Genomic DNA, 9,974 nt, shown 5'->3' on the forward strand with positions numbered 1-9,974 from the left:
CCTAACCATCACACAAAGACACACTTATCCTGGCTGATTCCTGGAGCTGATGCTTTTCTTCTTCTGTCCTTTGCAAAACTCATTTGTTTATTTCCTGCTCACACGGAGTACCTCATGGAGCTTGGCTCCATTTACACAGATACACCTACGTAAATAGGTAAAACACTGATACACTTACTGGTTTTCTCATCAACAAATTCAGTACGTTTCAGAATCTCATGTAGCTATGATTAATAGTCCCTTGAGGCAACCTGGAGGAATGAGAGAGTAGATTTAACTCAGCAGTCCAGGCTCTCGTGGAGTCACTTCGTTATCAGGGAATGATGGCTTTCTGGGGCTGGATGCTGAAATACAAGTGAGCTCATCCTGCTGATGGTGAGTGTAGGGAAGTACCATCGTTCTTAGGGTCAGTGGGGCAGACTGCCCAGTTTCCCAGGGAGAACTGTGAAAGGCTAGGTCTACAACTGGAGCCTATTTCAGCACTGAAAAAATGTATTCTGCAGTTCAGTTAGGGAGAATGGTGATCTTTGATAACCCTGTTAATATTATTAGGAGGTAAAGATAAATGTCTGTGAGAAACAGATGATTTCTAAGTAAGCAAAAGAGCTTGTTTTTCAGAGAAGCTAGAAACGGAAAATATAACAATTTTCCTCCTCAATTCTACTATACTCTGTAAATCCGGAATAACTAAATTATACTATTTTTCTGTACACAGAACATATGATTGGTTTGGATGGATATGAGACTAATGTATGTCACCTCAAATTAAATTGTAGAAACCTATTTTGTATTTTCCAGATTTATATTGTACATTCCAGTTAGCCTAATATGCTTTACTCAGATCACAGTAGCAGCACTATTTTTAAAAAACTTGTCTTTTCCTTAGGGCACAGAACACCTTCATCAAAGTTGCTGAAAAATTTCCATTGACACCAATAGACTGCAGTTCAAGCTGTTTGTATACAGTGCTGCTGTATTTTATTAGAAATCTAATTGTAGCAGTATTTCAGAATGAGCTTTTTATGTCTAATTTATTTTGATCTAGCATTAGATACCCTGTATCTATACTTTCAGTCAAATTCTTCTAGATGTTAATTGCTCCTTTCAGCTTGGGTGTACAACTGTAGATGGACTGTAACTCCTGGCTCAGCTACTCTGGGAAACCAGAAGTTAAGAGACCAGAGCACAATCAAATCCCAGCCTGTAAATGGCAGCAGAAATGCTGCAGGAGGGGAAATGGGGGAACTTCCAGAGAATCGCTTTGATTAGACTTAGTTTTGGCCTGTCCTGACTAGCTGCTTCAGCACACCACAATGTCCCTTTTTGGTTTTGGTTTTTTTGGTTGGGTGTTTTTTGGGTTTGGGGTTTTTTTTTACATGAGTGTAGTCTACATCACTCCCTCCTTCTTTTCACCTTTTTATGCCTAGCTCGCCAGAAGCAAGTTTCTTGACGTAACCTACCCAAAATAATCTACCTAAAATCATCATGCCAATACCATGAGGTTGACAACATTGTTTGCTCTGTGTGATACACCACTTCTCTTGCTCTGTACATTTCTCATCTAATGGCACTGTAAACTCTTTGGGCAGGGATTTTCTACAGTTTCTACTGATTAGTTTCTGGTTACTACTACTGGTTACTGTTTCTACTGATTTTCTACTGAGCTTGTGCAGTGTCTGGCTCACTTGGGCATGGTTTGAGTTGGTCCTTAAGTTACTCTTGTCAATAAGCATAGTTATCAACCATTTTAGATCACTCAGGAGCAGTCTTGAAGTTTTTCTCTTATCGAGAATCTTTGTGATTAGTGTTTTTTCAAACATTTACATTTTCAAGTGTATAAAAAGATCCTTTGCTTCTGACAGCATGAATCTGTGCGCTGTATGTGCAATTTGCCCTGGTAATTACTTATGTATGGTGATAACCATAGCAACATCCCAGGTAGATAATGTCATGCAAATTACTGCAGCTCCAGGGATGGAAGATGTTAATACAAGTATGTACTCGCACCCTTGGTCTTCAACATTTTGCAGCAACTCTCCCTTCCCCTCCTCCATACATGTTGTTTTTAAATTTCCTTTCCTCACTATGATCAGGAAGGAAAAGAAAACCTCTTGCTATTTTTCTCATTGGTATTCACACAGAGGGAGGGGGAGGGTGGTCCTTCAATGTTTCTGTCATGAATAATTTTGTATGCACAGTGGAAATTCCACAGTGTATGTAGGGCATAAAAGTCTAGAGACTTGGATACACTGTAGGGCTGTGTTATGCTTAAACCCAAGTTCTTGCATTTGTAAACACGGAGTATGAGCATGTGGGGGTGGAATTGTAGCCACAGATGTTTGGACTGAGGTGTAAACCTCCTCACATCATTTACAGAGAATATGGGAGAGCAGCTTTGCTTTTCAAAGCAGACGTGCTGTGGCTGAATACTTATCAGGGCCAGTGCATTGTTACTGACGTGAAATAGCGGAGGTGAAGCTGGTATCAGTTATCCCTTGTTTGGTCATAAGCAAGAGAAACAAAAAAAATCTATATGAATGCTGATCCACACGTGCACTAGTCCTTGTGTAACCTTAGAACCCTGGAGGTATGAAAATAAGATAAGACTTTAACGTGTAACTAGGGTCTTTTGTTAAAGATATAAAAAAGCAGGCAAGAAAATTGGTTAAGTAAAGGGTTTGCTTTTCTGGCAAAGAATGAAGTTGTTGCTGAATTCTTTTTGCTTTGTGGTTAAATAGGAATGTGGGTGTTAGTCCTGCAATCAGCATTGAAGTTACTGATTACTGAAGGCTGCACTGCCCCAGCCATTAACTGAGGAAATACCCTGATTAAAGAGAGTGGAGATTTGCAGAGAGTCAGAGAAAGACCGTGCGGGCAGCCGGAGGCACAGATGTAGTCAGATCCCAGTTTGTAAGAAAAATGTTCCCAAAACAAGTCGAGCTATTCATTAGGCAAGCACTGAATTGTCTTCATCCTAAAAACACGGTCTCTCAAACAGAACCATGGTGAGGAGTGGAAACAAAATTATTGAAGTCACTGAGCAACTTTATTTGTGTTAGAGGTAGAAGATGTGGAGAGTGTTAATTAATTGGAGATGAAAATACTGCCAATCTGTATCCCCTGGTATCTGTACAGGGGTGTTTGCCACTCTTACAGGTCTGCCTACAAATCCCAGATTGTAAGGTTTATTCTATTCCCCTCTAATTTCTCTGTGAATTAGCAATTCAATACTTTACCCAATGGTAGCACTGGTAGCACTTTGCAGCCGTGCCAGCCTGCCAAGAATTGCTATTGATGGCAGTGGTATTTGAAATGTACCCATGTCCGGGTAATCCAGTTTGTTGTTAAACCTTGCAGCAGCGCTTGGAGCTACAGACATCCCTGATTTACACTGGAGTTTTTTAAAAAACATCTTCTAGGATGCCTACCTAAGAAAAACAAACCGCACTAGAAAAAAATATATAAAGTCAGGCTTTTTGTCATCTGACAGAAACTATCGAGCTTAATTGTCCGTTGGAGTTTTTGCCTGTCTGCCTACTTGGCATATAATGGACATTTCTCTGTCATTTCTGTATTCAGCGTGTGATTCTCTGAGGATGGGCTCTCCTTCGACTCCATATGACATTGAAGGGAATAGTAGATGCCTTGGAATTATAGGGATAGCCAATACATGCTCTCTTCAAAATAAAATTCATAATAACAGCACTGCTAGACCTTCTGATACCCTGTTTATAGGCCAGTTTCTTTGACCAATATCACAGCCAGACAAAACACTTCATTGTAATTATCCGGTCCTCTGCTTTCCATGGCTAGGACATCATCTTCAGGACTGAACTGACCTCTTCCTAAGTTAAGGGGATCATCACTGACATATTTTTTTGTTTCCCTGTGGTCTTGTTGTTAAAGCATATGACTCTATGGTTTTGATTTATTATTTTTATTCACAGAATGAGGTATCATTAACACTGGATTAAAAATGAAAAGGCTGCAAGTAAGATAGGAAAGTCTGAGAAAGGGTGTTAGTTGTTAATGAAACTCATAGCATTGGTGTCCAATTGAAGATCTTAAAAGTTCATCCCAGAACCTGCTGGTGTTGCAAAGCGTCCCTCAGAGCTGCAGTATCATTCCAACACAGGGATAAAGGTGTGCATGAGAAAAGATTTGCCTAGGTTAATGTCACATGTGGGGTTAACGTTGGGTTTAATGTTTCTGGTTCCCTGCTCTAGCAAGGGTGTTGCCTTCCTCCCTGCACTGCATAGGCTCTACATTTTTATTTGCTTCTAGCTAACAAAACTAAGGGAACCTGTCTGCATGTGAAAACACACCGTATTAGCCAGCTGTGCAGTTTGTATTTAACAAGTGGGTATACTTTATCAGAAATCAAAGGAAACAATAACATCAAATTCATATGTCAAAAAAGCATGTGTGTTTAATAAATAATATTTGATGTGCATGATTTTATTTACTGGCTCTTCTCGCTTTTTCCGCCTCGCCAGTTGCTCACCTTTGCTAGTTTATGACATGATGTTCAAGGAAACATTGCGTTATCACATGCAGCAGACATCAACGAAGAGAAATTGGCTTGTCATTAATAATAATTGTAAAACTAACCCTACAATAAAATCTGCTTTTGGCCACAACCTCTGCCTCCTGGGTACAGAAGTGAAACAACGTCTACAGGTCTCATCTGTTGATCGTTTTTAACCCAGGCTTAAAATCTCCATGTGCAAAGGTCAAGCGTAGACGGGGCTCAGAGATGCATAAAGGCTGTAGCTGCAGGACAGGTGGAATGCAGGTATCCAGGGGAACAGGGGAACTCGGCTTTCTTCCTAGCTCTTTCTTAGGGTATCATTAAATGGCAAGATTCTGGTTAAGACTGACAATTTCATGTCGGTTGTGCCAGGGGAGAAATGGCTCAAGAAGCCTCAGTAACAGTTTGCTTCCTGAAACACCCGTGGATTCCTCCGTTACTCCTGTAAAGATTTCTGAAAGGCTGGTATGGCTACGAGCAACCATGACTGTGGGCAACACATTCCAGTGGCTGCTTCCAGCTTCCTCCTGTCTCTCAACATTCAGCCCTGACAGCGATTACCCTGCTTGGATGAAGCTCCTCGTTTTGACAGATACTGGGGCCTGACACAATAGCTTGCAGTCCTAAAGGAAGCTACAGGAGAGTTGCTGGAGGCTCACACCTCTGTGGTTTGGAGCGTAAGTGGGAAGAAGCATCAATGCTCATCCCTCGATAGGCAGCTCGGCTTTCTGGGAGAAGCAGAATTGGGCTGGCTTGGAAATTAAAAGGGGAAACTGCCTCTAAGCTCAGACATTTTCTTTTGATAATATAGAGCACAATTACCTGCTGAAATTAAGCTACCTTAGAGTCCTACCAACTGCAAAAGGGGTCTGTCCAACGTCCACTGAACTCAGATAACGCATTTTAGTAACTTTAGTGAGTTTGGTTTAGTTGTCAACAGTGCAAAACAGTGCTGCGCAGCTTTTAGGACAGGAAGTGCAGTATGCTGTGAGCAATACTTTTCTTCTTTTTTGGATCACTAATTTTTATCACACAAACAAATCATAAACTGCACACAACCTTAAATGCAGACATAATGGACATTATTGCGATAATAGAGAAGCTGTGCTCTTTTAACCGCATGAAAAGGAAATAGGCATATTGAATGAGTTCTCTTCAGTGAAACATTCAAATGCCTCATTTTTCCAAATCTCTAAATTCTAACTTGTCTGTTAGGGACACAAAAGTGTAATTACACTAAAACATGCTCACAAAGGACAACACATCAACTAAATTTCTTCAGACAACAACATATGAACGTCCGAAGACTAGGTTGAAAGGCTTTCATGCGGGGCCTTGCACTCAATACCTTTTCTGAGTTTTGTTATAGATTGGCTATTTGGAATTTACAAACTGTTCAACCAGAATACACAACAATTGCAGTTTTGAGTGTGTATAAATAGCACTCATTTAAGAAGGCTTAGCTGCTTAAATGTATTAATTAAGGGAAGTCTATTTTTCCAATTCTTGTTTTGTTTTGTAGCCATGAAGGCTACAACACACCAGTTCCTACCCGATCACAAGTATAGCAAACTAGATAGGCAAAGCCAAAATGTCTAAGGACAAACACATTAACTAGTGCCAGAATTGTGAAGTGAATAGGAGATTATTTAGATAAACTGAGTTATGAACTGAACCTAGCTATAGTACACGGTTGTAAATGTCAGTGAACCAGACAAGCTAATTCCTTGCCTGTGAAGTAATGTTGGAATGCATATTATATGCAGTTTATGTTTAAATATAAATATGGGATTACCTTTTAGGTTGCGAAACAGAATCATATATGCAACAAACGTTACATCTAGGGTCTTCTATGAGTGAAAACTGTTGTGTCAAGTATGGTTAGTTTAGTAGGGTTGATGGGCTTTATTCAAGGTTCCTAGAATTTATCTTCCAAGCATAAATAATTATTTAACAACTAATAGGGCAAGGCCAGAAATATAATAGCTTTTATGTTGAAATTAACATCAAGTGATCTGTAGACATCTGCTAAGCAAGCCAAATGTGGTCTATGTGCTATATGTTTTGCTTCACTGCCTCAAAATAACAAGCAGTGCTTATATTTGGAGGGGCAGTTTTCCTTGTTGGACTGGAAAAAAAAAAAAAAAAGCTCTGATGATAGAAAATCACTTGCACTGTTAGGATCAAGTGTGTGATGAACGTTAAATAGCCCTACAAATTTAAATAATGCTCGATGCTGAGATTTCAGCCTTGCAAATGCTCGTTTCCTGATGTGTGCTTAGTGTGGTTCAGAGGGAAATGAAAGTTCTTTTTTGTTAGAAAGAAAACAAATGATCATCCAGTGCATTCCAGCCTTTAGCCGTTACAGCTTTCTGGGGTCCAGTAAGCATGGGAGCTTGGGGTCCAGTGAATTTCTAAAATGACCAGAAGGGTGAGGGAAGCTTAAGAAAAGCCACAGCATCATGAAAGCCTGAAAAAGTTCCAAGCAGCAAAGACCTCTTCCAAGCAGATATTTGCTGTTGCCTTGCAGAGATCCACATTGTGTGCGTAAGTGTTCGAGTTACGCGGATGCCAGAAGAGGAACTGTACTTCCTTTGCTTGAGAGCACCACTGTTGGCATGGTTTGTTTGCTTTGCTGGCTGTTGCAGTTCATCTGCTTTCAGGGCCAACCATTCGATCTTTGGCATCTTCTCTAGGGGTCTTGGCCTTTCCTCTGTTTTAAAAGTATTAGGAGGAGGTTGAATTGCCGAGTGGGGAATGTAATCTTTGTGAGGCAAAGTCTAAAGATGTTAGTAAGCTGAAAGGACTGCACTGGCAATTTACCGTGTACTATGCAGGAATGAATAAGAGACTAATATTCATTGTGCTTATGTATGCTCAAGTTCTTTATGTCCATATTTAGATCTATTAACACAATCAGTTTAAGCCAACTTGACTTACTTGAACGAACAAAGCAGTAAATGGCAGAGCCTCAACAGCAGACCCCACAAATGTGTACTACCACCAGCAGCATGACTAACACTGGACCTGAGATCCTGTGGGGTTTGGCAGTGACACAGAAGACGCTGTTCTGAACAAGCTGGATTCTCTTTCGTGCAGGAGCCTTGGCGCTGACCTCACTGTAAGCTGGCTCGGGCTTTTATGGGGGCAGTGAAGGCTGGGCTCGGCGCTGGACTCAGTGTCTTTGCCCCGGGCTTTCCTGAATAAAGAAGTACGGCCTCGAGCTGCTCTGGTTCGCACTGCCAGGAGTTCCTGGGGATTTCTGTGCCAGCTGGGTTAGCCAGAACACACAGTGCTTCAGCCAAAGTCAACTTCCCCCTGCGAGGGCGACCGCAGCGAGGAAATGTCAGACGCTGGCTGTGCCAGTTCTCAAACCACAGCTCACCCTTCCCAGCAGGGATTTCCCCAGCAGATAAGTGGCAGCAATCTCTCCCCGGTGCTGGCAACTCCAGAGACAGAGTTAGAGGACAGGACAAAGCATCAGGGGGAAGAGAACTGTTGTTATATTGGCAAATCCAGACTTCTTCACAAGAGACCAGGTTCTTGACTGTGACATTTTCCTCTGCAACTTCAAGGTGCACATGATGAGAAGGAAGAAATCCCCTTTCTCTATTGGAGCGGTGCACAAGGGTGTTAGGAGTGTCCTGAGGCAGGAATGCTACATAATTTTGTCCATGGATGAGGCTCCTTGCAGTCCAGCACAGCTAGAGGGAACAATATCTAAGCTGGATGAAGAGAGTGGACCACCAGTTTTGTTGTTTGGATATTGCAGCCTTGACTGCCACAAGGGCTAAGTATGGGACATTATTCTAGGTGGTGTAGTTGGGCTTCTTTGCAGGCATTCATCTGATGTGGGTGGCACTTGATCTTGGCTTTCTGTGAAAAATGTGAATTACCAATTCCAAATCACATGTAAGAGCTCCTGGCCTGTGCTGAGCGTGTATAACAGCCTATTCAGCTTTACCCAGATGATTAGGGTACAGCTTTTAGTGCAAAATACATGGCAAAGTGTTCGTTTCTATGCATGTTCTAGAGTGTGGTGCATTATTGCATTTTAGCACTTGACATGAGAGTAGTTTACACACAGACACTGCTTTGTCTTCCATGAAAAACAAACTCTCTACAAGCAGATGCAAAAAGTCTGCTAAAGATTTCATGTTATTAGTGTTTACAGCAGTTGTAGTGCTGCCTGTTAATTACCGCATTTAAGAGTGTGCCCTTCTTCTGTGAGGGGTAGGCGTCTATTTGGAATGATGCTTCTTGAAAAAATGTTGACACTAATTCAGCATTGTTGCATCTCGAAAGATTTGTGGGCCTGATTCTGCCCTCAAGCAAAGTGCAAATCGGTACTAAGTCTGCTGAAGAAAGGGAAATTGGCCTGGTGCCCCCCTGATTTCAAAGGCTTCTTGCAGTCCTAGTGCAATACAAGTCAGTGAGAAAACAGGCCACGTGTTGGAGGGGACACATTTGCTAAACTTGTGAGGCAGGGACTGGCCAAAGCAGCGTGTATGCAGATCTGAAGCTCTGCCTCTAGCACTTACTATCGTTCAGACAGTAATTTCTTCCTCTGCTCCCTGCAGAGAGTCTCTACTGTAGCCAAGCATTTTACAGGGAGTGCAAAAATTGCTGGGTAAAGAGCAGTGCTTTCTTTGGTCTGTTTTCCCTCTGAAGGTGACTCCAACTATTAATTTCTCCCTTTGACTGTCCCTTGTGCTTCCATCTGGCCTTTTTTTTTCCTGTGTGAGTGGAAAACCCTGCTCAGGCACTGTGGTCACCAGGGAGCTGTGCATGGGTGGCCCTACACATAGGGGCATCACACAGGCGATGGAAAGGTGAAGAAAGGTAGCATCACTCAGTAGAAAAAAGGTCAAGAGAGTCTTTAACTTAGCACCGTGCCCTCTGACGGTTCCTGTTCTCCTCACCCCCTTGCTGTCCTGCTGTGGCTGGCTGGCAGGGAACCTGGGCCTGAGAGGTGCTGTACGCTTGTTAGAAAGCAGCTTTATCTACCTCAGCGGTGTCTGAGACATGGCCAGCCCCATGCTTGGTTCAGCATCTTTTGGTTCTGCATGCTGCTCTTCAAAGAGTGGAATTATTATGTTCACTAGAAAAATTACAGTTTGGCCTGTCTTTTATGCATCTGTCTCTCACTGTGATCACGGACTCTCTTTTGATTTGGGGCTGTCTTTATCTCCATAGGTCTCCTCGGCAAAATGAAGGTGTGATTGTAGCATGTTGGCCTGTCTTAATTTAACTGGCAGAGGTAATAGTAGCAGTGAGGATGCAGCAGCACTGGCTAGCAACCAAGTTATAAAGTCTCCAGAGACCTTGTGTATATATCTCAAGGTATGTTGACACTGCAGCAACTGCCGCTTGCAGGGATACCCTGAGATAGCTGTTAACAATCTCACAATTGGTACTTAGCAATGACCGAGTTAAATAACTG

This window comes from Balearica regulorum, chromosome 5, assembly GCF_011004875.1.
Source record: "Balearica regulorum gibbericeps isolate bBalReg1 chromosome 5, bBalReg1.pri, whole genome shotgun sequence".
Taxonomy (NCBI): domain Eukaryota; kingdom Metazoa; phylum Chordata; class Aves; order Gruiformes; family Gruidae; genus Balearica; species Balearica regulorum.